The sequence below is a fragment of the Canis aureus genome, chromosome 3 (genome assembly GCF_053574225.1).
Source record: "Canis aureus isolate CA01 chromosome 3, VMU_Caureus_v.1.0, whole genome shotgun sequence".
Classification (NCBI taxonomy): domain Eukaryota; kingdom Metazoa; phylum Chordata; class Mammalia; order Carnivora; family Canidae; genus Canis; species Canis aureus.
This window is the reverse complement of record NC_135613.1, coordinates 68,588,965-68,616,837: the sequence shown is the minus strand read 5'-3', so window position 1 is coordinate 68,616,837 and position 27,873 is coordinate 68,588,965.

The window sequence follows — 27,873 nt, the reverse complement described above, 5'->3', positions numbered from 1 at the left end:
ATAACTACTATGTATGTAAAAGGACTAAATCCTCCAATCAAAAAGACACAGGGTGAGAGAATAGTTTAAAAAAAAGGCAAGATCCATCTATATGCTACCTACAAGAGACTCCTTTCAGACCTAAAGACACATGAACATTGCAAATGAAGTGATGAACAAGCATTTATTATGAAGTGGAAGTGAAAAGAAAGGCAGGCTAGCAATGCTTATATCAGACAAAACAGACTTCCAAAGATCATAATAAGAGACAAAGAAAGACACTATATAATCATGAAAAGAGCAATCCAACAAGAATATTTAACAATTATAAATATTTATGCATTCAAAATGGGAGCACCCAACCATAAAGGAGCTAATACCAAACATAAAGGAAGTAATTGATAGTAACACAATAGTAGGGGACTTACACACTCCACTTATATCAATGGATAGATCAATCAGACAGAAAATCAACACGAAATAGGATGACACATTGAACAAGATGGGTCTAACAGATATATTCAGAAAATTCCATCCTAAAATAGCAGAATACACATGCTTTTCAAGTGTACATGGAAGATTCTCCAGAACAGATCACATATTAGGTCATCAAACAAGTCTCAAAAATTCAAAATGACTGAAGTCATATCATGCATCTTTTCCCACCTCACTATGAAACTAGAAATCAAACACAAGAAAAAAAATCTGGAAAGAATGCAAATACATGAAGGTTAAATAACATGCTATTAAATAGTGAATGGATCAGCCAACACATAAAAGAAGAAATAAAAAAATACATGGAGACAAATGAAACAAAAACCTAACTGTCTAAAGCCTTTGGGATGCAGCAAAAGCTCTTCTAAAATGAGAGAGGAGAAATGAGAGAGGAGAAATAACAACCAACACCACAGAAATACAAAGGATTATAAGAGAATATGAAAAATTATATACCAACAATTTGGACAACCTAGAAGAAATGGGTACATTCCTAGAAACATGTAACCTCCCAAAACTGAGTCAGAAACAGAAAATTTGAACAAATTACTAGTAATGAAATTGAATCAGTAATCAGAAGCTCCCAAAAAACAAAAGTTTCCAGGAGCAGACTGCTTCATAGGTGAATTCCACCAAGCATTTAAAGAAGAGTTAAAGCTTATTCTTCTCAAACTATTTCAAAAAATAAAAGAGAAAGGAAAGCTTCCAAATTTATTGTATGGGGCCAGCATTACCCTTATATCAAAACCACATAAAAGACACTGCAAAAAAACCTGAGAGAATTATGTCCAATGGCCAATGTCTCTGATTAATACAAATGTAAAAACCCTGAACAAATTATTAGGAAACAGAATCCAACAATACATTAAAAAAAAACCACTCAGCATGATCAGTTGGGATTTATTACTGGGATACAAGGGTATTTCAATATTCACAAATCAATCAATATGATATATCACATCAATAAGAGAAAAGATAAAAAACCCAATGATCATTTCAATAGATACAGAAAATGCATTTCACAAAGTACAATATCCATTTATGATAAAAACCCTCAACAAAGTAGGTTTCAAGGGAACATACCTCAACATAATCAAGGCCATATATGAAAAATCTACAGCTAACATACTGAATGGTCAAAAACAGAGAGCTTTTCCCCTAAGGTCAGGAACAAGACAAAGATGTCCACTCTTATCACTTTCATTCAACATAGTCCTGGAAATCCTACCCACAGCAATCTTACAAGAAAAGGAAATAAAAGGCATCCAGACTGGTAAGAAGGAAAACTTTCACTATTTGCAGATGACATGATCCTATACATAGAAAACCAAAAAGACTCCACCAGAAAAATACAAAAACTGATAAATGAATTCAGTAAGTTCACAGGATAAAAATGCAATGCACTTCCATATACTAATGATGAAGTAACAGAAAGGGAAATTAAGAAAACAACCCATTTACAATTGCACCAAAACCAACAAAATACATAGAAATAAACTTAACCAAGAAGGTGAAAGAACTATACTCTGAAAATTATCAAACATTAATGAACGAAATTGAAGACAACACAAATGGAAAGATACTTCATGCTCCTAGACTGGAAGAATAAATATCGTCAAAATATCCATACTACCCAAAGCAATCTCCAGATTTAATTAAATCCCTAGCAAAACACCAACAGCATTTTTTCACAGAACTAGAACAAACAATCTGAAAATTTGTATGGCACCACCGAAGGCCCCAACTAGTCAAAGCACTCTTGAAAAAACAATAAAGCTGGAGGTATCACAATCCCAGATTTCAAAATATACTACAGGGAGGAGGGGGCAAGATGGTGGAAGAGCAGGGTCCCCAGGTCACCTGTCCTCACCAAATTACCTAGATAACCTTCAAATCATCCTGAAAATCTACGGATTCGGCCTGAGATTTAAAGAGAGAACAGCTGGAAGGCTACAGTGAGAAGAGTTCACGCTTCTATCAAGGTAGGAAGACGGGGAAAAAGAAATAAAGAAACAAAAGGCCTCCAAGGGGGAGGGGCCCCGCGAGGAGCCGGGCTGAGGCGGGGCGAGTGTCCCCAGGACAGGAGAGCCCAGTCCCGGAGAAGCAGGAGCTGCACCGACCTTCCCGGGCGGAAAGGGGCTCGCGGGGAGTTAGAGCAGGACCACAGGAGGGCGGGGATGCCTTCGGGCTCCCGGGGACACTAACAGACACCTGCGCCCCGGGAGAGTGCGCCGAGCTCCCTAAGGGCTGCAGCGCGCACGGCGGGACCCGGAGCAGCTCGGAGGGGCTCGAGCCGCTGCGCCGCCCGGGAGCGCGAATCCAACAGCGCAGGCCCCGGAGCACAGGGTGCCGGGACACAGCCCAGGATCCGGCCTCCCCCCGGGACAGGCAGAGGCCGGGAGGGCCCAGGACGGCAAGGACGCTCCTGCTCCGAGCTGAGCAGATCAGCGGCCCTCCCCGGAGCCTCCAGGCCCTGCAGACCGAGAGCTCTGTAGTTACTGCGGGAGCTGACTCCAGGGCTCCAGAGCTGGCCCCGCCACTGCGGTTGTTCCTCCTGGGGCCCCACGGGGTAAACAACCCCCACTGAGCCCTGCACCAGGTAGGGGACAGAGCAGCTCCCCCAAGTGCTAACACCTGAAAATCAGCACAACAGGCCCCTCCCCCAGAAGACCAGCTAGATGGACAAGTTCCAGGGGAAGTCAAGGGACTTAAAGTATACAGAATCAGAAGATACTCCCCCGTGGTTTTTTTGTTTGTTTGTTTGGGTTTTTTTTCTTTTTGATTTGTTTGCTTCCCCCATCCCCTTTTTTTCCTTTTTTTCTTTTTCTTTCTCTTTTTCTTCTCCTTTTCTCTTCTTTTCTTCCTTTTTTCTTTTTCTCTTTTCTTTCCTTCTTTCTCTCCTCTCTTTTTCTCCTTTTCCCAATACAACTTGTTTTTGGCCACTCTGCACTGAGCAAAATGACTAGAAGGAAAACCTCACCTCAAAAGAAAGAATCAGAAACAGTCCTCTCTCCCACAGAGTTACAAAATCTGGATTACAATTCAAGGTCAGAAAGCCAATTCAGAAGCACTGTTATAAAGCTCCTGGTGGCTCTAGAAAAAAGCATAAAGGACTCAAGGGACTTCATGATTGCAGAATTTAGATGCAATCAGGCAGAAATTAAAAATCAATTGAATGAGATGCAATCCAAACTAGAAGTCCTAACGACGAGGGTTAATGAGGTGGAAGAATGAGTGAGTGACATAGAAGACAAGTTGATGGCAAAGAGAGAAACTGAGGAAAAAAGACACAAACGATTAAAAGACCATGAAGGTAGATTAATGGAAATAAACAACAGCCTGAGGAAGAAAAACCTATGTTTAATTGGGTTTCCCAAAGGCATCGAAAAGGGACATAGGGCCAGAATATGCATTTGAACAAATCATAGCTGAAAACTTTCCTAATCTGGGAAGGGAAACAGGCATTCAGGTCCAGGAAATAGAGAGATCCCCCCCTAAAATCAATAAAAACCGTTCAACACCTCGACATCTAATAGTTAAGCTTGCAAATTCCAAAGATAAAGAGAAGATCCTTAAAGCAGCAAGAGACAAGAAATCCCTGACTTTTATGGGGAGGGTAACATCAGACCTCTCCACAGAGACCTGGCAGGCCAGAAAGGGCTGGCAGGATATATTCAGGGTCCTAAATGAGAAGAACATGCAACCAAGAATACTTTATCCAGCAAGGCTCTCATTCAAAATGGAAGGAGAGATAAAGAGCTTCCAAGACAGGCAGGAACTGAAAGAATATGTGACCTCCAAACCAGCTCTGCAAGAAATTTTAAGGGGAACTCTTAAAATTCCCCTTTAAGAAGAAGTTCAGTGGAACAATCCACAAAAACAAGGACTGAATAAATATCATGATGAGACTAAACTCATACCTTTCAATAGTAACTCTGAACGTGAATGGGCTTAATGACCCCATCAAAAGGCGCAGGGTTTCAGACTGGATAAAAAAGCAGGACCCATCTATTTGCTGTCTACAAGAGACTCATTTTGGACAGAAGGACACCTACAGCCTGAAAATAAAAGGTTGGAGAACCATTTACCATTCAAATGGTCCTCAAAAGAAAGCAGGGGTAGCCATCCTTATATCAGATAAACTAAAATTTACCCCGAAGACTGTAGTGAGAGATGAAGAGGGACACTATATCATACTTAAAGGATCTATCCAACAAGAGGACTTAACAATCCTCAATATATATACCCCGAATGTGGGAGCTGCCAAATATTTAAATCAATTAATAACCAAAGTGAAGAAATACTTAGATAATAATACACTTATACTTGGTGACTTCAATCTAGCTCTTTCTATACTCGATAGGTCTTCTAAGCACAACATCTCCAAAGAAACGAGAGCTTTAAATGATACACTGGACCAGATGGATTTCACAGATATCTACAGAACTTTACATCCAAACTCAACTGAATACACATTCTTCTAAAGTGCACATGGAACTTTCTCCAGAATAGACTACATACTGGGTCACAAATCGGGTCTGAACCGATACCAAAAGATTGGGATCATCCCCTGCATATTCTCAGACCATAATGCCTTGAAATTAGAACTAAATCACAACAAGAAGTTTGGAAGGACCTCAAACACGTGGAGGTTAAGGACCATCCTGCTAAAAGATGAAAGGGTCAACCAGGAAATTAAGGAAGAATTAAAAAGATTCATGGAAACTAATGAGAATGAAGATACAACCATTCAAAATCTTTGGGATGCAGCAAAAGCAGTCCTAAGGGGGAAATACATTGCAATACAAGCATCCATTCAAAAACTGGAAAGAACTCAAATACAAAAGCTAACCTTACACATAAAGGAGCTAGAGAAAAAACAGCAAATAGATCCTACACCCAGCAGAAGAAGAGAGTTAATAAAGATTCGAGTAGAACTCAACGAAATCGAGACCAGAAGAACTGTGGAACAGATCAACAGAACCAGGAGTTGATTCTTTGAAAGAATTAATAAGATAGATTCATTAGCCAGCCTTATTAAAAAGAAGAGAGAGAAGACTCAAATTAATAAAATCATGAATAAGAAAGGAGAGATCACTAACAACACCAAGGAAATACAAACGATTTTAAAAACATATTATGAGCAGCTATACGCCAATAAATTAGGCAATATAGAAGAAATGGACACATTCCTGGAAAGCCACAAACTACCAAAACTGGAACAGGAAGAAATAGAAAACCTTAACAGGCCAATAACCAGGAAGGAAATTGAAGCAGTCATCAAAAACCTCCCAAGACACAAGAGTCCAGGGCCAGATGGCTTCCCAGGGGAATTCTATCAAACGTTTAAAGAAGAAACCATATCTATTCTACTAAAGCTGTTTGGAAAGGTAGAAAGAGATGGAGTACTTCCAAATTTATTCTATGAGGCCAGCATCACCTTAATTCCAAAACCAGACAAAGACCCCACCAAAAAGGAGAATTACAAACCAATATGCCTGATGAACATGGATGCAAAATTCTCAACAAGATACTAGCCAATAGGATCCAACAATACATTAAGAAAATTATTCATCATGACCAAGTAAGATTTACGCCTGGGACACAAGGCTGGTTCAACACTTGTAAAACAATCAATGTGATTCGTCATATCAGCAAGAGAAAAACCAAGAACCATATGATCCTCTCATTAGATGCAGAGAAAGCATTTGACAAAATACAGCATCCATTCCTGATCAAAACTCTTCAGAGTGTAGGGATAGAGGGAACATTCCTCAACATCTTAAAAGCCATCTACGAAAAGCCCACAGCAAATATCATTCTCAATGGGGAAGCACTGGGAGCCTTTCCCCTAAGATCAGGAACAAGACAGAGATGTCCACTCACCACTGCTATTCAACATAGTACTGGAAGTCCTAGCCTCAGCAATCAGACAACAAAAAGACATTAAAGGCATTCAAATTGGCAAAGAAGAAGTCAAACTCTCCCTCTTCGCCGATGACATGATACTCTACATAGAAAACCCAAAAGACTCCACCCCGAGATTGCTAGAACTCATACAGCAATTCGGTAGCGTGGCAGGATACAAAATCAATGCCCAGAAATCAGTGGCATTTCTATACACTAACAATGAGACTGAAGAAAGAGAAATTAAGGAGTCAATCCCATTTACAATTGCACCCAAAAGCATAAGATACCTAGGAATAAATCTAACCAAAGATGTAAAGGATCTATACCCTCAAAACTATAGAACACTTCTGAAAGAAATTGAGGGAGACACAAAGAGATGGAAAAATATTCCATGCTCATGGATTGGCAGAATTAATATTGTGAAAATGTCAATGTTACCCAGGGCAATTTACACGTGTAATGCAATCCCTATCAAAATAGCATGGACTTTCTTCAGAGAGTTAGAACAAATTATTTTAAGATTTGTGTGGAATCAGAAAAGACCCCGAATAGCCAGGGGAATTTTAAAAAAGAAAACCATATCTGGGGGCATCACAATGCCAGATTTCAGGTTGGACTACAAAGCTGTGATCATCAAGACAGTGTGGTACTGGCACAAAAACAATTCATAGATCAATGGAACAGAATAGAGAACCCAGAAGTGGACCCTCAACTTTATGGTCAACTAATATTCGATGAAGGAGGAAAGACTATCCATTGGAAGAAAGACAGTCTCTTCAGTAGATGGTGCTGGGAAAATTGGACATCCACATGCAGAAGAATGAAATTAGATCACTCTCTTTCACCATACACAAAGATAAACTCAAAATGGATGAAAGATCTAAATGTGAGACAAGATTCCATCAAAATCCTAGAGGAGAACACAGGCAACACCCTTTTTGAACTCAGCCACAGTAACTTCTTGCAAGATACATCCACGAAGGCAAAAGAAACAAAAGCAATAATGAACTATTGGGACTTCATCAAGATAAGAAGCTTTTGCACAGAAAAGGATACAGTCAATAAAACTAAAAGACAACCTACAGAATGGGAGAAGATATTTGCAAATGACGTATCAGATAAAGGGCTAGTTTCCAAAATCTATAAAGAACTTCTTAAACTCAACACCAAAGAAACAAACAATCCAATCATGAAATGGGCAAAAGACATGAACAGAAATCTCACAGAGGAAGACATAGACATGGCCAACATGCACATGAGAAAATGCTCTGCATCACTTGCCATCAGGGAAATACAAATCAAAACCACAATGAGATACCACCTCACACCAGTGAGAATGGGGAAAATTAACAAGGCAGGAAACCACAAATGTTGGAGAGGATGCGGAGAAAAGGGAACCCTCTTACACTGTTGGTGGGAATGTGAACTGGTGCAGCCACTCTGGAAAACTGTGTGGAGGTTCCTCAAAGAGTTAAAAATAGACCTGCCCTATGACCCAGCAATTGCACTGCTGGGGATTTACCCCAAAGATTCAGATGCAATGAAACGCTGGGACACCTGCACCCCGATGTTTATAGCAGCAATGTCCACAATAGCCAAACTGTGGAAGGAGCCTTGGTGTCCATTGAAAGATGAATGGATAAAGAAGATGTGGTTTATGTATACAATGAATATTACTCAACCATTAGAAACGACAAATACCCACCATTTGCTTCAAGGTGGATGGAACTGGAGGGTATTATGCTGAGTGAAGTAAGTCAATCGGAGAAGGACAAACATATGGTCTCATTCATTAGGGGAATATAAATAATAGTGAAAGGGAATAGAAGGGAAGGGAGAAGAAATGTGTGGGAAATATCAGAAAGGGAGACAGAACATAAAGACTCCTAACTCTGGGAAATGAACTAGGGGTGGTGGAAGGGGAGGAGGGCGGGGGGTGGGGGTGAATGGGTGACGGGCACTGAGGGAGGCATTTGATGGAATGAGCACTGGTGTTATTCTGTATGTTGGTAAATTGAACACCAATAAAAAATAAATTAAAAAATAAAATAATAATATAAAATAAAAATATACTACAAAGCTATTATATTCAAAACAGTATGGTACTGCCACAAAAATAGACCCAAAGGTCAATGGAATAGAACAAAGAACCCAGAAATAAACCCATGATTATATGATTGATCAATTAATTTTCAACAAAGGAGGCAAAAGCATGCAATGGGACAAACTCTCTTCAATAAATGGTGTTGGGAAAACTGGACAGCTGCATTCAAAAGAATGAAACTGGATCACTTTCTTCTATCATACACAAAAATAATTCCAAAATGGATAAACACCTAAATGTGAGACCTGAAACCATAAATATCCTAGAATAGAGCACAAGCAGTAATCTCTGACATCACCGATAGCAATATTTTTCTAAATATGTCTCCTGAAGCAAACAAAACCAAAAATAAACTACTAGAACTACATCAAAATAAAAAGCTTTTACAGAGAAAATGAAACCACCAAAACATCTACAAGACAACCTCCTGAATGGGAGAAGATACTTGCAAATAACACATCCAATAAAGGGTTATTATCGAAAATATATAAAGACCTTATACAACTTAACACTAAAAAAACAAATAATCCAATTTAAAAATAAGCAGAAGACATGAACAGACATTGTTCCAAAGAAGACATAAAGATAATCAACAGACACATGAAAAGATGCCCATCATTCATCATCACGGAAATGCAAATCAAAACCACAATGAGATATCACCTCACATCTGTCAGAATGGCTAAAATAAAAAATACAAGAAACAACAAATGTTGGTGAGGATGTGGAGAAAAAGGAACACTCTTGCACTGCTGGTGGAAATGTAAACTGGTGCAGCCACTATGGAAAACCATATGCGGGTTCCCCAAAAAATTAAAAACAGAATTACTATAAGATCCAGTAATTCCACTACTGGGTGTTTGCCCAAAGAATACAAAAACGCTAACTCAAAAGATATATGTACTCACATGTTTATAGCAGCATTACTTAAAATAGCCAAATTATGGAAGCAGCTCAAGGGTCCATTGATAAATGGATAAAGAAGATATAGTATGTATATTACATACACATACACATATATACAATGGAATGTTACTCAGCCAAATCTTACCGTTTGCAACAACGTGTTTGGAGCTAGAGAGTACAGTGTTAAGTGAAATAAGCCAGTCAGACAAAAACCATATGATTTCAGTCACATGTAGAATTTAAGAAATAAAACAAAGAATAAAAGAGACAAACTAAAGAATAGACTCTTAGAGAACAAGTTAGTGGTTACCAAAGGGGAGGTAGGTGGTAGAGGATGGGTGAACTAAGAAAGGAAGGGAAGTAAGAGTACATTTATCATGATGAGCACTGAGTAATGTACAGAATTGTTAAATCACTATATTGTAAGCCTGAAACTAATATAACACTGTATGTTAACTATACTAGAATTAAAATTTAATTATAATGTAAAAAAAATGAACGATGGTTATTTAAAATGAATCCCTCTCTTTCCCCCTCAGTGGCAGGACTTAGAATTTGAATAGTCAATGAGGCAGAAACGGCTAGTTGCCTCCAAATATTTTTCCCCTTATTTTTCTTAAAAAATGTTTTAAATAATAAATTTATTTTTTATTGGTGTTCAATTTGTCAACATACAGAATAACACCCAGTGCTCATCCCGTCAAGTGCCCCCTCAGTGCCCGTCACCCGTTCACCCCCCCCTCCCCCGCCCTCCTCCCCTTTCACCACCCCTAGTTCGTTTCCCAGAGTTAGGAATCTTTATGTTCTGTCTCCCTTTCTGATATTTCCTACCCATTTCTTCTCCCTTCCCTTCTATTCCCTTTCACTATTATTTATATTCCCCAAATGAATGAGAAGATACAATATTTGTCCTTCTCCGATTTTTTTTCGGGCAGCCCGGGGGGCTCAGCGGTTTAGTGCCACCTTCGGTCCAGGTCATGATCCTGGAGACCCGGGATGGAGTCCCACGTTGGGCTCCCTGCGTGAAGCCTGCTTCTTTCTCCCTCTGCCTGTGTCTCTCTGTCTGTGTGTGTGTGTGTGTGTGTCTCTCATGAGTAAATAAATAAAATCTTAAAAAAATTTTTTTTTCTTAGCTGACCATATTGTAACCTAATTAAAATATTTCAGTTCCAATAATACACTGAAGATGTGTGACCATGGAACTAATGCAAAGAGAGTAAATAGAAATGTGTGAGAAGCTTCCTTAAAAACCTACCAGGAAGGAGAAAGTGGCCCTTCTTTCTAACCCTCTTCTCCATCTGGATACCACAACTCAGATATGATGCCTGGAACTCTACCGGTCATCTTGGACCATGAGGACCAGGATCGTACACTGGAGCAATTAGACAGAAGGAGCCTGGGCCCCTAAAAATGCTATTGAGCTGCTACAACCAATTTGGGACTGCCTGACTAGATTTATGAAAGAAATAAAATCTTATTTAATAATAAACTTCTCTCTTGTTCAGTATTTGAGGGTTCTCTTAAATACACATTCAGACTTAATCCTAATTTTATCACCCTGAAAGCACTATAATGGGTTATATATTTACCCCAAAGGACCTTGCAACCACATAATTCTGAGGACAAGATACTTCAGCTCTCATCATTAATTCTTTTTTTTTTTTATTTTATCCTTTTTCTTAACCCTTAAAACTGCTGCATAGTCAGGGATAACGGAGACTATAACTCAGACTATAACTCAGGGAGGTCTTAAACCTGATATTATCATTTCCTAAAACAAGAGAAGTGTATCCTCACACAGCCCTGGAGGCCAGAAGTCAAAAATCAGCATCATTGAGCTGAAATCAAGGTGTCAGTAGGACCTTGCTCCCTCCAGAGGGCTGGAGGGGAAGGAAAATCTGCTCTGAGCCTTTCTCAGCTTCTTGTAGATGCCATCATTCCTTGGCTGTGGCCATGTCACCTCAAAACTCTGCCTTTTTGATAATATTGCTTTCTCCTCTTCTGGGTCAAATCTCCCTCTGCTTTTCTCTTACAAGGAAATATGACTGCACAGAGGGCTCACCCAGATAATGCAGGATAATCTCTTCATCTCAAGATCCTTAATTACATATGCAAACGTGCTTTTTACCCTGCCAATTAACACTCACAGGTGGTAGGGATTGGGACATGGATATATTTTGGTGACTACTATTTTAGCCTTCCACACCCAGATATTAGGCATCTTAACACCGAAGACCACAGTGGTGTCTACCACCAGCTACGGTGCAGCAGGGACAAGCTTACTACTCTGCAGAGTATCCTAGCCAGGGTGTCGAGTCCCAACTCTTCCAGGAGCAAAGAGAAGAATCGGTTTCCCATGCTTGCCTCTGCCACCTGCCTTCATACTCCACTGCTAAGTCAAAGCCCACCTGGCCCACTGTCATCTCCTGCACCAACTGGCCTCTTCTTTGGATGATTGACAGTGGGATGGCCCAAAGGGATATGATCTAGTTCTAAGGCTCTAAATGCAAACCAGTCACCCCCCAGAACATAGTGCTGGAAGATTCACCTAGTCATTTACTTGCAGAAAGGCAAGGTGGTACAATGGCAAGCCCAGTCTGGAAGTGAGAGAATATAGGCTCGAGCTGTAATTCTGTAACTTCTTGGTTCCCTCATCTGTAACAGGGAGATAGAAAAGCAAATACACATCTTGCAGGGTTGTGCTGTGAGAATTAAAAATAAGAACAAAAATGTGTGTGAAACATGTAGCCCCATACCTGGCTCCCAAGAAAAGCTCAAAACGCGGAGGCTATGCCTCATCCATTCTGTTTTCTCTCCAACAGCTACTTGAAATCCTACTACTGTTGGAGCTGTGGTCATGACCCAGACAGCACTGCCCTGCGGGTGCTCACACACTCCTACCCCACCTCCACCTAGTCCCGTCCAAGTCACCTGTAGTGGCATGAGTGTTCCATTGCAGATTTGAACAAAGTAGTTGGGGAGGAAGCCATTTGCTCTTGAGGCTCTTGGCTTGGAGCTTTCTCAAAATGGGGCAACAGAGAAAAATTTACAGATAAAAGTGCATTTGTGTGCAGGGCTGTGCAATGTGGAGAGGATGGCTGGCCGCTGCTAGAAGAGATGCCCAACTTTCATAGGATGGGCCCAGGCACTGCACATTGCGCTGACCCTCTGCTCACTACTCATACGAAGAAAGCAGATTCCAATTTAGGATTTTTAGTTAAATGCTAAAAACTGGAGGTAAATTAATTAAGATATAACTTAAACAACACCAGCCTTCCCTCATCAACAGTTCCTAAGACAGGATAGGCAGCATTAATTGTTGCAATTAATTAGGCATTAAACTGATAATGGGTACAGCTGCTAACAATTAACTGCTAATTATGTCAAGCACTTTAACCATTTCACAAAAGAAATGGAAATTGGAGGGAAGAGAGAGAGAGAAAGAGAAAAAGCAGTTACCTTATAAGCAAATGAGATGCAGTCAGCTCCAAATGCAGCTGGATCCTGCTTTAGAAAGATGACAGGAAAAGTGAATACCAGCCCTGTCCCCAGTGAGGCTGAGCCACATGGAAGCCACAGGATTCTGAATTTGAACAGAGGAGACCTGAATCAAATTGACCTGAAGAGTGAGCACGGTCAACATGTGCCTGGTGGACACTAACCCATGCTAGTTACTATTATCATTCCCATTTTATGCATGAGAAGCTGAGACACAAAGAGGTTACAGGACTTGTGAGGTCACACATTTGTAAGTGTCAGACCTGGGCTCACATGCAGGCACAGTGACTCTAGGAGAACCACACTAACAAACCACACTAATTTGCTGAACTTTTCATCAAACTTTTCATCAAACCAAGATAGCAATGTTTACAGAACCATGAGCTCAACCAATTAATTTTAAGAGAAAAAGCATCTTCTAGATAATTCAAACTGGAACTGGACGTTTTTTGAAGTGATAAAGATGACAAGAATTCATAAATCCAAATCACTCTCCATTCAAACTGGTATTCCATGTGTGCTCCTAAATGTAAGGGCCTACCTCCCTCTTCTCCAGAGGAACCTACTATCCTGCTGGGACCCACCCAGCAGCTTCCTGGGGAGCCTCAAGATGCCCTCCCCGCCCCCAGACTTTGCAGTAAACATCACTGGTTGTTTTTTCCTTTAGTTTCCAATAAGCTTTATCATCTCATGGGAGAGGGAAGGGGATAGAAGAATCAGGCCCAATTAGCCACCCACCAACATCCATACTCATGCACGTGTATACACACCTTATTCAGAGGACCCACCGAAGAAGAGAGGGTTTGTAGCAGAAAGGATCAAGCCTACATCTCCAAGCCTCTCATCTCCAAGCCCAGAGAGATAAAGTGCCTTATCTGGTGTCTAGGGCATGGCAGGTAAAGTTAGGACTAAAAGCTTACATCCCATGCTATATTAGTACATCTCAAATTTGAGCATGCATAAGGGTTACCTGGAGAATTTGTTCAAACACAGATTCTTGGGTCTCTATCCCAGAGATTCTGATTCTGATTTGATTTGGATTGGAGCCCAAGAAATTGCATTTCTGATGTCAATTGGTCCTGGATGTCAATCTGCTGGTCCATAGACCATACTTTGAGAGCTACTGCTTTAATTTACCCCATTTCTGGCCACTAGTCCTTGCCCAGAGCATCAGACCTCACTTTAGGCCCCCTTACTGTCCCTAGAGCAAGCCCCTTTGCTCAATCTAACCCAGTGTACAAGTGTCTGTGTTGGTCCCATTGATTTGGAAATTCAAGTTGTGGTAGGTACTTGGTCACCCTTGACTAGGACCAGTTTCCAAATGGAATCCAGGAAAAATGGCCAAACAGGCCTTCTGTTCCCACTGCCTGCACCAACTCCTATCCCACCTTGCTTGAAGGTGGGGGAATTCTCTGTTCGCTAGGAGTAAAAATAAAACTGTGCCACATTCAAGCAGTACTGGGAAGACTTGAATCCACAGGTGCCCAACCTTTGCTGATAAGGTCCTAATCTCCCTTACCAGGACTCCCAAGGAGCTGAGACTTGTCTTCTCTTGCCCTGAGGCAAGCCCTTCAGACCCACCCCTACCCTTAGGGTCTCCTCTGTGGATATCAACCCCTACTTTTTCCTGGAGCTGGGACTCAGAGCTACCAGAGTCCTGACACTAAAATGAGACCTATAGGGCCCACTTCCAGGCCAGGGCTAGTCTGTCTGAAACAAAGTATGGACAGAAGGCCAGTGGAGTGTTTCATCACTGCAGGGAGCACCTTTGTGTGACTGGCTTCAGGCTGCATTTTGGAGTCATGGAGGATGAGATGCCCAGAAACACTAGGTCCAGCTGAGGTAAAAACCACCAGGCTTCTGCACTCTCTTCCTCAAAGGGGCTCAGAACTCCAGTCTTGGTATGATAAAGGGAAGTTACTGATAATAACTCAGACATTCAACATTGGGGACGGCATATGTGATCTTTGCTAGGGTTATTTAAGAAGATTATAGGGGCATTAAGCACACAATAGAGTACGAAAAAAAAAATCAGGAATAATTACTAATGATATAATTTCAAGTGACCTGAATAGGCTATGATTAATATTTTGGAGTAGAACCTTCCTTTTGTTTCTGAAACCTATTCCCATATAATAACCTTAGAAGGATAATTATAAATACACAGATGAAATTTTTTTAATCTGCATGCACATGTGCAGACAGGCCAATGCGCCAGTGCAAGAAAACACATCTTCAGTACATAATATACATATTCATTGGTCCCTACACCCTTTCCATCCCCCACTCAGGCAACAAAGATTTTTTTCTCCATAAAGTCTCCTAGCAGCCAAACACAGGCACTGCTAATGAATATTAATTGACCTAACATCTTGTGGTGATGAAACTGTGCACATTTCTCTGTCTCATTTGGTTGCTAGGGAACCATGTGAGACAGCGATGGGGCCCTGGGACCTAGGCCTGTTAAGTGCAGGGCAGGGTTAAACCACAAATCAGAAATACTCCGCCTGATTAATTGTGTATGCCAGCAGCTATGTGTATGTATCTGCTCCTGTCAAATAAACAAGAAACAAATAAATGTCAATAAGCAGTTTGGCAGTGGGCAGGCAGGCTGCTGGAGATGGGGGGAGACTCACTCTCCTCAAGGATCACCTGGACCATCCTTCTGTCTTGACTCCCCTTCCTAGGGTTCCACCAGCACCACCATTCCCTCTTCATCATTCCTCTAGGTCTGGAGTAGACCCATGTGGGTTGTGCTGGGGACCACACCTGGGAAGGGGGAAGGATAGAATGTGGTAGGTGGATGTAATCACCCTGAAACTGCAGGCATCATTTCCATCCAGCCAGTGTTCATCTGAGATGCAAACAAGTTGATGAGTAAACCTGGCCTGCCTGCAATTTTCCTTCTGCACCTGCCTTAAGCTCTTCTTTCCACCTCCTATCCCTTTTTAATCCTGCCTACTCAACTAATAGAGAACCCCTCCTCACTAGCATTGACCCCTGTTCTGGCAGCCTCATCCCCTCATACTGCACAAAGCACTTGATTGCTCAGGTTTCTGGAAGACACCTCATGAACTCTCCTACTTCCCTTTTTTCCTTTAGTCTTATCCCTATAAGCCCTTATTTTGCACCAAGTTTCCTGATCATTCTCCCTTTATTTTTTGGATTAGACAACCTCCCTACAAAATGGAAGTCGTTCTCATCGTTGGGTCTCTTCCTGTGATATGCCAACTGGTGGATCAAAGCCTGTTTCTATTCTGTTTGGCAAGCTCCCTAAAGGGGAGGGTTGGGCTCTGGTCTTGGCACCTATAGACTTGACTGGGAAATGGAAGGGTGAGTTTTGGTCCCTTGGAAGTGAAAGGGAATGAAACTGGGGATGGTGGGTGCTCTCAAGTGGGCTTCATCTGGTTTTTCCTCAGGTACCTGAAAATCAAGTGCAACCATGAGGATAATTTCCTTCCAAAGACTGCTCTGCAGTCCATTATAAATTGGTATTTATTTAAAACATGTACATATTTAAAAACCCATGTTTTTATTTCTATCCATTTATTCATTTAACAAATATTAATCAAGCACTTACTCTATGTCCAGAATTTTCACTGGGCTCTGTGTGAATTCAATGGTGAATCCAAACTGACACAGTCCCTGGTGTAATGGAGCTTAAAATATCATGAGGAATAAAAATAATAACTCACATATAAAAATTAAATCATCACCATGGTTAAGTGTGATAAGGAGATGTATACGGAAATATGGGACAAGGAGCTGCTCACCTAATCTTGGGACTCAGGAAAGGCTTTCCTGAGGACACTATGTCTTGAGAAATACTAACCTTGCCTTCTCCACCCTCCCTGACCTCATTGCATTTCTTCTGGGTGCAGAGGGGGTTGTGGGTGCAAAAGGCTCTAGGCATGTGTAAATGGAAAATAAAGGTGAACTCGTTTTCTTTCTCTCTTCTCTGACTCTGAAAATGTCGAATTATCACAAAGATTCCAAAGGAACTTTTGTCATTAAACACATAGACTATCTTCCATAGCATGGGTGCTAGAGACTGTAGGCTTCTTTATTGCTTTAGGATGTGTGTGAGAGCAGAGATGGGGCTGCACGTGCACAGGACTAGACAAACCAGAAAGTCCCATGGCTCCTCCCAGGAAAGAAGGGTGGAGAAACATCCTGAGGAAAGAAGAGAGGAAGGATCCCAGAGTGAGAACATAGGAAAAGACACAGAGACAGAGACACAGACCAAAGGCCTGATGCTGGTGGCCACCAATAAGACCAGGGAGACATCAAAGGGGAACTTGGGAGACAGGACAGCTGCTTCCTTTTCCAGTTTCTACTACAAAATCTTAAGTATGATCTATATTTCCCAAATACCTTGTGGAGAAAATTTATGAGGAAGAGTTAAGGTTACCTTAATGATCATTTAGAAAAATAGAAGCTGCACACAGCTGCTGCTGGCAGACTAGGGTGAGAATTGAAGGGACCCAAAGTGGTCACTCAGCCCTCCCACAGGAATCTCCTCCCCTGGTTCTTCAGAGAGACAACTGGCTACTGTTCGAACACAAAGTATCTGGGAGATCACCCCTTCCTAAGGCATCGGTCCTAACACTAAGTATTTCCTTGCACTGAGAGCAAATCTGCCTACAACAACTATCCAATGCCACAGATGAGATTGGCTACTTACTGTTTGAGAGCCCATTAGATACATGAAGACCTGCTTTATGGCACTGTCCTCATTCATTCGTGTGTTCATTCCCTCTCCAAATGCTAACTACAAGCCTGCTCTGGTCCAGTGATTGGACCTTGGCAAGAGAAGCTAGCCTTGGAGACGCCTGGGAGGCTCAGTCAGTTAAGCATCTGACTCTTGATTTCAGCTCAGGTCATGATCTCAGGGTCATGAGATGAAGTCCTGCATCAGGCTCCATACTCAGCATTCAGTGTGGAGTCTGCTTGAGATTCTCTCTCTCTCCTTCTCCTCCTCCCTGCCACTCCCACTTTCTAAAAAATAAAATCTTTTTTTTTTTAAATAAGAAAGCTAGCCTTGCCCTCAGCAGCCCAAAATTTTCTGTAAGAAATGCAGAGTAGGTGGACAGTTTCCAATCAGAGAGATCAGAAACTGAGAGGAGAGCCTAGGCTTCTATAGAATTTTAAGAACCCACGAAATAAAATTAGCTGTATTTTTAGGGAGATATTTTTTTCATGTACAAGATTCTAATTGTAGATTTTCCAGCCCAAGCCATGATCCTGAGAGACCTTAGTAAATGTGAGTGAGGGTGTCTGGCTGATTGGAATAAGAAGCACCAAGCTGCTGGGTAGACTCTACCTCTCAGATCCAGCCTTCCCACACACAGCCAGTAAGAGACAATTCTTTGTATTTAAAAGAAACCTGAGCTATTACCTCAGGAGATTTACTCCATCAAAAAGAGTTGGAAAGAAGTGGTGGAAAATAGCTCCCTGGCCCTCTGGCCAAGTCAAGAAGGCGAAGGGCATCTGCTCAGTGTGTATGTCCTGAATTCTCTAGTCCCTCGGAGCCTTGGATTCTTTACCACAGAAACATCCCACTAAGCTCCATGAAGCACAACACAACAGCTGGGCTTTTTCTATACTGGAGACCCTTTGGATTTTGAACTGGTCTCTCTCAGGTCTACCTCCAGACTTTGAGGTACACGCTTCTTGGCTGGCTGGGAAGCAGAGATGGGTGTTAGATGAGAGATAAGAAATTAGCCTGGAAACTGAATTTGATTAGACATAGGCTTACTAAACTCTTCTAAAGTGGTTCAAACCTTCCTCAGTTTGTCCCATGGGCAGTGTTCTAAGGGCCCTCAGCCTTCAACCTTGTGGAGGCGGCATGTGGGTGGTACAGGCAGAAGGGCCAAGCATGGACCATTCTGGCTGTAGTGCAGAGATGCATTGCCCAGGGAGCCTAGACTATGGCCCACAACCACTGCCACTCTTTGGCGTCTTGGAGGTTGGAATCTAAAATACCAAAACACTCAAATATTACAGTTAACTCCACTATTTGTTCTGGTATTGAGAATCAGCCATTGAATCAGAGTTGGGGGACCAAAAATAGTTTTGAGATAGTATCTTGTCTTTCCTCTACCTCCCTACTAAACTGTCTTAAACAAGGGAATATCTGTCCTCTGCTAGCATAAAAACAAACATAAGGTCAAATGGTGCAGCCATTTGGAGAACCTTTTGGCAGTTCCTCACAATGACAAACACAGAGTTTTGACCCATCAATGATACTCCTAGATATCAATACAAGAGAAATGAAATACATTCACACAAAAACGTAGACATGACTGTTCATAGCAACATTACTCATAACAGCCAAAAATGGAAACAACCCAAATATCCATCATCTGATAAATGGATAAACAAAATGTGGTATACCTATCTAAACAATGGAATATTATTCATTTATAAAAGGAATGAAGTACTGATGCATGCTATAACCTTGATAAATTTTGGAAAGATGCTAAGCAAAAGAAGCTTGTGACAAAAGGCCACATACTGTATGATTTCATTTATGTGAAATGCCCAGAAAAGACAAATCTATAAAGAAAGAAAATAGATTGCCTATGGCTGGGGACAAGGAGAATAAGGGTGAGGTAGGGGGTAGGTTCTACTGGATATAAGTGTTCATTGGGGAATAAAATATTCTAAAATTGGATTATGGTAAGGATTATAAAACCCTGTAAACTAAAAACCATTGAACTTTATACTTTAAATAGGTTAACTTTATGATATGTAAATTATATATCAAGAAAACTGTTAGAGGAAGGAGAAGGAGGAGAAGAGGTATATTATAGAGCCACAGAGGATAGTTTTCTGGTGCCAAGAGTAACATGCTCTGGTTCCCCAGATAGTGCATACTTTTGTGTGTGTGTGTGTGTGTGTGTGTGTGTGTACTTCCTAAGTCAATTGGGAACACTCCTAGTAAAGAATTATTTTGGTGGCCACCAGTAAACTATGCTTCCTTGTAATCATATCCTTTTTACATAGTCCTCTCTTATAGTGACGCTGGGCATGGTTATTGACTTGCTTTGGTCACTGTGACATTTCAAAGCTTGACTCAAACACACTAGATTAGTGCTTGCACTTGCACTGAGGTTTTTCCTCTTGGAATGCTCTCTCTCGTGTTCATAAGCCACTATGACAAAAGGCCCAGCAACATGGAAAAAGGGAAAAAGAGAGAGAATGTCCTGGCCATCCCAGCTGAGGCAGAAGCCATGGAGTGACTCCATCATGTTCTGGCTCCAGCTGCCATTCATGGCACAAAAGAACCGCCCAGCTGAACCTCACCCCAAGTGCAGAATCATGAAAAATAAAATGTCACTATTGGTTAAGTCATGAAATTTTGCAGCAGCCTGTCATGCAGTACATACTGAAACCCCCCTGAAAGGCCTGGCAGCTTCCCCCCTGTCACTCACTGACCTGAGGATGGACTTTACTCTGATGCCCTTGAGTTCTAACAGGGATCTAGGAAGAAACATGATTTTAATGTGTGTATAACATGCCATTTGTCAGTGTTGTTTGGTGCAATTTAACACAATATTTATCTGATTGGCATATCAGTTAGCTCACTTCACTTGGAGCTGCTATATTCTGTGCTTGGCAATGAGAAGATTGATTATGGTTATTATACTAACGCTGGAAAAATGAATTTCATCAGGAAAGTTGTTTTGAAGCTGCAGTGACAGGTTTGTGTGTTGACTCATGGACATCATAGTGCATACAGAGTGCCAGTCCTAGGGCACCCAAGCAGTGAGATGTTGGAGCTGGCAGGACACACCCCATACCCAAAAAAGTACCACCAAGAGACACAAACACTATTTATTTAAATGTTTCCCCTAGAGTTGTATTGCTTTCCCCATTGACTGGGTCATCCTCCACAAGCAAAGTGTTTTGGAAAAAAATTCATGTATCTCTACTAATGGGCTGATCCACCCTCAGAAGATGACACGGGTGGGAACTTTCAGGAACACTTGACTTTACTAATGGCTCTGAAGCATCTGCTTGCATGTCCTCTGGTTGCTGCAGTGAGTATTCTGTTTCAAAAATATTAGCAGTACACGTGTTTTCTTGTGTAATGAAACATTTTGACAGCTAAGATTACGTCAAATAAAGGGTTTTGTGTGGAGTCTATGTGAAGGGTTGGAATTTAGTTGTGTATTTTAAAAGATAAACCTGAAAATCTGGAGGCTAAAAACAATGTTTCCTCTCTCTGTAGCAGGTCCTCACGAATTCAATTAATCGTCTTGTTTTCCCACTTTGTCTCATCACAGTTACAGGTTTGTACCTGAAGCACAGGTTCCTGGCAGAAGGGAAATCGTCCTTTGACTCACGGAAGGCTTGTTTGAAATTCCTGACAGCAGTCAGAGGGACTGTGCACACCACTGGTCTCCTCTCTGGACCCAGCTTCTCAATGCCCTCATTAGACTCACAGGGACCTCCCCAGACCTTTACCACCCGAGAGAGAAAACGAGATTTGCCAGATGGTTTTTAGCAAGGGTCTGAGCTCTCACAATAACACAGCATTAATGAAATTCACCTTCTGAACCCTCTAATTGCTTCTAGTAGCACTTCACTTACAATCAGCATTCTTCTGTCCCTACTGCAATTTTCTTGTTTTGAAAAATAATCGTGTGACACACGCTGTGATTAGAAGACACAGGACTGGCCACACTCCTTAGCACCCAGTGGATTGGCCCCACCTGAAAATGCTCACCAACCAGTGGTAAACAAATGGAAAGGACATAAAAGTTGAGAGGGAGTCTCTGTAATTGAGCTGCATAATGAAAGGAAACAGAAGAAGAGCTTCTATTAATAATGACACAGTAATTGGAGGTCACCCAAAGAGAGCCCTGGTACACTCAACATTCACATTAGCTTCACACAAAAACCATTGTAGATCTTTCTAAAGGACTAATGTGGGCAATAGTGAGGTTGTTTATCAGATTTATCTGGTACCAGCAGAACGTTCTTCCACCTAGGGGGAATTGGGCCAGCCTAAAGCACTTCACAGAGAGAGAAAAAAATTTTGACTAGAGTCAGGGAGCAATTAATGTGAAGTTCAACTGAACACCAGAACAGACCCCATGAAGTCTAGAGCCATTTTCTCCTATACAAATTATGTGATTTCTTCCTAAGGAACAGGGGACATCATATATGTGCCAAGGGCAGAACTGATGGGCGCTGGGAGTTGGTTGGAGGCAGGTGGCAGATTGCAGGGAGTGTATCCAATCGGATGTTTGAGTCTCATCAATTCTATTTGAAAAACTAATTCCCAGCTCTTTCCTTCTGCCTACCCCCACCCTCTGGGCTACAGTGAGGGAAATTCATTATTGTATGATGAGTCAATATCAAATTCTAATAAAGAGGTAATTTTTTAAAATCCCATTGTGTGGATGGCTCATTATAACATCCAGATAACTCTTGGGTATATTAAAATTTTTCATTGCTGTAAATTATAATGGTATCAAAATAGATTTCCTTTGTAAAGGGACTTCCATTAGTCTGATTTCTATAACTAACCAAAAAATGACATTTGTACAGGGATAATCTGGAAGTTATGAACACCTTGTCTGGGTCAGATTTTAAAGCTCCTTTAAGCATCTAAGGTAAGAAGACATCATTCCAGCTAAGGGTTTGCTACAGGTGGGGCTCTGCCCACTGTAGGTGTGTTCCCTGAGCTCCTTGGCTCCACCACTCAGATTTCCTCCCTTATGTGCCTGTCTAAACTCCATAAATATGGAAGACAAGTGGGTTCTTGACTTACTCTCACCTCCCCCCAAAAAAACTGAAATTCATACATAGCCACACGAGAGACTGCAAGGAGCTTAATTAAGGTCAAGGGCGGTGTCTATTCATCTTTATGCCACCCCTCCCCCCAGTGCCAACTACAGCTTCAGCATGTAAGTTGTGGACAAACTTTCTAAAATAAGCTAAGGAAATAGATAAAAATATAAGATCTATATTTCTACTTGCATTAAACCAATAGGTGAGAGGCACTAAGTCAGGGACTGCTGACATGTCCTCCGCCTGCCCTCCAAATCCATGCCTAACTAGAACTTGTGACTAGGGTCTCTGCAGATGTAACAAAGTCAAGAGAAAGCCAAACTGGTTGAGAGTAAGCCCTAACTCCAATATGCCTGGTGTCCTTATTAAAAAGAGGGATATTTGGACACAGACTCAGGTGAAAAAGCCAGAAAGTAAAAGCAGAGATTGGAGTGCTGCACCTACAAGCCAAGGAATGCCAAGGATTGCCAGCCGCCAGAAGCTGGAAGAGGCAAGGAAGAATGCTTACCTGAAGTCTTCAGAGGAAGCAAGGCCCTACCTATCAACATCCTGATTTGGGACTTCTAGAATCCAAAATTCTAAGAGAATAAGTTTCTGTTGTTTGAAGGCATCTAATTTTTGGTACCTTGTTACAGTAGTCCCAGCAAACTAATAAAGGACTGTGGGGGGAAGACCTCAGGGTCTATAGGCAATCCCACTGAGAACTCAGTGAGAAAGTAGAGACAAGTTTAGAGCACCTTCTAAGACACTTGGGTATGAAGAAGGATCAATGTTAGTACCATCTGCTGGTTCTGCCCTCATCTCTTTTCTTCCTATCAAAAGAAAGGCAGAGGCACAAATCATGCATGGTGATTCACCACTCTTGCTTTGGGGAGTTTGACCTCGTAATCCCTACAATCTTGTTTTTTTTTTAATTTTTATTTATTTATGATAGTCACAGAGAGAGAGAGAGAGAGAGAGAGAGAGAGAGAGAGAGAGGCAGAGACATAGGCAGAGGGAGAAGCAGGCTCCATGCACCGGGAGCCCGATGTGGGATTCGATCCTGGGTCTCCAGGATCGCGCCCTGGGCCAAAGGCAGGCACCAAACCGCTGCGCCACCCAGGGATCCCTGTCCCTACAATCTTTATCTCCAGATCACACCAGCCTTTCACGCCCTAGCTCCATGCTTCCCACCCAAAAATCTTAAAGCCCAATACCAGGGTTTCGTCCTCCATCTGTAACCCTGATAGCCATCTTCTCCAGTAACCACAGGTATTCAGTCATTTGTTCAATTTATCAACCCAGAATCATGCCCCAAAACAATTCAAATATGACTTGGCATCCCAAATTTATCCCTTCTAAAGTCAACCTCTAAGTGAGCTGCTATGTGTTCTTCTAAGGGTCATGAGCAATGCTGTCCATACTACTCTCTGTAAGGATGAAAATGTTCTCTATCTGTGCTGTCCAATACTATAGCCACTAGTCACTAATGTGACTAAGAAACTGAATTTTTAATTGTATTTAATTTTAACTTTAATTAATTTAAATTTAAATAGTAATATGTGGCTCATGGCTACTGTACTAGATAGTTCAAATCTAGAAGCAATTTTTTAATCAAACATAAAGAGCCTCAAAGACATCTCTCTCTCTCTCTCTCACACACACACACACACACACACACACACACGCACACACACACACACACACCTCCCAAGGATGAGAATTCAGAGCATAAGGAGGAAAAGAAACCTTACCTATTCCATAATTGGCAAGTCCATCTTAGCTCACAATGGAGTTAATAGCCTACATCACTATGCAAATCAGTATTAGTTTAATTTCTCTCTCCCAAACCCCTTTCAAATTGTACCCCTTTGGGCCACTGAGAATAAAAAATGGGCCCATTACTGAACCTCCCACTCCTTAATGGCTGTTCCTCTAGCTACATAAAGACCCTGCTGGTGATTTGAAATCACCACTTACAAGAGCTTGATTAAGTAAATTCTTAAGCAAGGTACCATTGTTTTTCTCAGTCTGGGGGAGAGAGAATTGGAGGCAGGAGACTGTTCTTCCAGTTACTGTTATTCCATCAATAAGCCCTTGGCTCTATCTCCAGTTCTGCCAGAACTCCCCACCCCCACTTACACAGACAACATAAAGTGGTCAGTTTAGAGCTCACCTTTGCTATTTGCCCAGATCTAATTCCAACCTTTATTTCTTACAAGTGTGTGACCTTGCATACATTCTAAGAGCATTTATAACATGGGTCAAATTCATAACTATCTATGCAGGGTATATGCAGTAAGGAATAGAAAATGCCTACTACATATCCCTATTTCTCTCCTTTTCTAAACAGGCCTTTTAGAAAAAGAAACCCACATACTCCTTATGAACAGATATTGAGAAGTTGGAAGACATTGTCTTTAAAATACATGCAGGAACAATAGCCCCATGCTGGCTCAGTGAGGACTCTGTCTACACAGTGCCAAACACCTAAATATTGACAACCATACAAATGGCTGAAGTTTTTCCGTGTTAACCCAGATATTGCTGAAAAAGAACACATGGTCTGGGAAGTGTATGTATGGTTTGCTCTGATCATCATAATGGCAGCATTACAGTGTGGGATTGTAGCTATGGAGCTCCTGACCTAGGGCAGTCAGATATAAGGGATTTTTTTCAGGATCTATCTTGACACAGGCAGGCCTCTGGTTCTGAAATAAGTACAGGGCTTGTTTCTCTGACTTGAATCATAGCAGTCTGAGTTAGCTGAGAAAGCTTTTTAAGATTTTTCTCATCTCAGGGTGGCTCTCAGTAGAGCCCTGTTTGATCAATAATAAAATAGCTATCCAGCCACTTTGGCTGAGCACAAAATGAAGTTTGATTTTGGCAGGGACACCAATGTGGAGGACAACTCCCAAGGGCACTGTGGATTGTACAGATTCAAGGCTAAGATCTGGCCTGATGAGACCTCAGCTGAGTCCCCTAATGGAGGCACACGTGTCTGAGGCAATGGAAATGTCCATGTTGCCTGATGGTGATTGCACCCTTTGTGTGGTTTATCAGCTCCTGCCAAGAATGGCAGGAGTCTTCATACCTTCTGCATGTGCACAGGGCAAAGTTGGAGTGTCAGGACATACAAGGCTGCGTTCAGTGGTGCCCCCTTCCATCCCCCACCACCCTCAGCCTCCCTTGCTCCCTTCCCCTAACCCAAGAGAATATTAGTGTTAAAAAAAAAACCCACAAACTATTTCATTTTTAATGCATATAAAAACTAAATAACAAAAAGGCCAGACTATGTCTCCTTTTTAAAATGCTTATTAGTTTATTCAATAAACATTTATTGAGTTTACTAAATGCCAGAATCTATACCTGACCTGAGGATACAAGGGGGGTGATAAACATCAAAACAAGTCTTTTCACCAAGTGTTAAAATAGCTGCCTGATAGTTGAGTGTGATCTTCGGGGTCAGACAGACATGGGTGTGAATGTCAGCACTCCAGGACACCAGTCCGCAGGGCTCCCTTCCTATCTTACTAGCTGTTCTTTTTTTGGTATTTTGTGCTAGTTCCTCATCATCTTCCTCACCCTGAAGCAGAGAAGGATGCTGCCTTCTCTTTTCCATCTATACTCACCCTCTGGGTGATACCTAGGGCTTTAGATATTTTCTCTATGCTGTGACTCTCATTTGTTCCTTGAGCCTTGAGAAATTTATTTCTCAAGCCCTGGCCTATTCTCAAAACCCATACTCATTTATCCTACTGCCTGTCTTCCATCTCCTCTTTAAGTCTATGAGAGATCTCACACTTAGCTGCCCCCAAACTGAATCCTGATCTTCCCTAAGCCCAATCCCTCCAACCTTCCAATCTCAGTTGAGAGCAACTACATCCCTCTAATGGCTTGGGCCAAGACCCATGGAGTCATCCTGGACTCCTGCCCTGTTGTGAAATCCACATCCAATCCATCAGTGAATCCTTTTAGGTCTACCCTCAACATTCTTCCCTATGGCAGGAGTCATTTTAGTCCCAAGCTCCCCCCCATACTTGCCCCCTCTAGCCCTGCTGTACATTTTCAAAACTGGTTCCAGGTGCTCTCCCAAAACAGACCTGTACTGCTAACACTGTGCTCCCTGCCCCCATGTTCTTCTATGGACCTGCTATCCCCACTAGGTCCCTGGCCAAAGCCCATTCAAAGTGGTGGCACAAGACTGGTATTGTGCACACAGCCCTGACAGGAGCTAGCATCAGTCCAAAATGACTCCTTCCCTGGGGAAGAGTGGAAGATAAACACACGTTAACAGTTCAACTGTGACCAGAAGAGAGGGCTGGAAAAGACATCTGGTCTGACTACAAGCCATGTCTACCCATGAAAGCTTCTTAGAAGATGACACAGGAAGATCACCCTGTAGTGCTACTGAAGCTCTAGTGAATGCCTGGTCTGACTCAACTCAACCCCAACACAGCCCCATACTGGCCTACTAGTAACACAGAGATAAAATCCTGCCCACAATAGGCAAAGAGAGCCATCACAGATGACTGGACTGGAGGCAAAAGTGGCTTAGCCATGACAATATGGTTACATGTGCAACGTACACCTGAAATGCCAGGTTCTATGAATAGGGGACAATGAACTGCAGAGCTCTACAAAACCTCTTAAGAAGGCCAGTACTTTCAAGACTAGGAGAGGGAGCCGACTTACTTAACATATACAGACAGACAAAGAGACAAAATGAGGAGACAGAGGAAAATGCCCCAAAGTACAAAATTACAGTAAGAGAATTAAATGAAACAGATATAAGTAATATGCCTGATAAAGAATTTAAAGTAATGGTCAAAAAGATACCACTGAACTTGAGCAAAAAGTGAAAGGCATCATTGAGACTCTCAACAAAGAGCGAGAAAACATAAAAAGAACCAATCAGAGATGAAGAACTCAATAACTGAAATTTAAAATAAACGAGATGGGATAAATAGAAGACTACAGAAGGCAGAAGAATGGATCAGTTACCTATAGGACAGAGTAATGGAAAGCAATAAAGCTGATAGGAGAGAGAAAAAATAATAATAAAAATGAAAATAGACTTAGGGAACTCAGAGACACCATCAAATGTAATAACATTTGCATTATAGGGAAATTGGAAGGAAAAGAGAGATAAAAGAGGGAAGAAAATGTATTTGAAGAAATAAAGCTCAAAATAACCC